Below are 1,235 nucleotides of genomic sequence, written 5' to 3' on the forward strand. Positions count from 1 at the left end.
TCTAAGTTGCAACAATACCTTACTATATCTTACGATATCTCTTAAAGTTATTGCTACTATATATTTATTACACTTCCCTCGAAACGTCATCACATATACAGCACGCACACTAATTAAAGTTCTCCCACTACACTGAAAGAATTTGTACTTGAGGAACTACAGAATCAGCTTCGACGTGGGGGATATGAGAAAAAATCCGTAATAATTACAGACCTACTTTATTTTAAATACTACAGAACTGTTTCTATGAGAAATAATTATAATTCAGGAAGAATTCTTATATGGGAAAGTAATTTTCGCAACGGGAAGCTTTAAAATTTTCGAAACTATAGTCCGTTAAAAACAAAATGGAAGACTGGATACTTCACAGAACGCCTCTCAAATCAAAAACACCGCACGTGGTGGGTATTGGCCAAAGTGGTCCTTATATACTAACCAAGAAAATTCTCACCGCTTGTGAGAAACGACCCGTGTCGGGCCCAACATTTTTGGTGGACCGAGTTTTATTTGATTTTCTTACTTGAACCTCGGTTATTTTCGTGATGTTTGTCACGAAAATTACACTTGATCACTAGATTTATAAGCAATCGGAAATTATTACGACTTATTTGTTTAAATAATAACTTTACAGGATAAACTTTAAAAAAATACCGCTTAAACTTTTTTTCGTTGTATCTCTTACTACTCGTATATCGCTCAAAACAAAACATACAAAAAGTATAAGAAGATTTAAAAAAATTTATATTTAAAAATTCTAACATATATGAGTGGATTAAAATAGTATAACAATCACTGAAGTAAATACTAACATAATTAAAAAGTAAATCTTTGATAACAATTTTTATTAAAGATTTGTCACAACAAATATATACTTTGAGGTTTACGAAAACATATTTGGGAAAAAAATATTTTTTCGAATTTTTTGAATTTTAAATTTTTTACCCTGAAACTAATAATAATTTTCAATTAAATAGTCAAAAAGTTTAATAAAACTGATCAATTTTGAAACTAAAGATAGAGTATTTAAATTTTAAATTGAAAATGGAATTTACATGAAAATAGTTCAAGATTTAGCCAAAAAAATAAATGTTTAACAAAGTAGTACAACATGGCACCAAGAAGTTGTTTTTTCAACATTTTCAGAAAACAAATTTATCCAACTAATTGATGAATCATCAACCAAAAAAAATATGAGAAAAAAAACGTTAAAATTCTTTGAAATCGCTTGAAATTAT

The 1,235-nt window shown here is 28.2% G+C and overlaps 1 protein-coding gene across 1 annotated transcript in view; it reads right to left on the minus strand.

The window, feature by feature from the left end:
• Nucleotides 1-1,235, minus strand: part of LOC117175277 (lipase 3-like) — a 16,107-nt gene that overhangs the window by 12,866 nt on the left and 2,006 nt on the right. The gene's annotated exons all lie outside the window — the stretch shown is intronic.

Source organism: Belonocnema kinseyi, chromosome 6 (genome assembly GCF_010883055.1).
Source record: "Belonocnema kinseyi isolate 2016_QV_RU_SX_M_011 chromosome 6, B_treatae_v1, whole genome shotgun sequence".
NCBI classification, from domain to species: Eukaryota; Metazoa; Arthropoda; class Insecta; order Hymenoptera; family Cynipidae; genus Belonocnema; species Belonocnema kinseyi.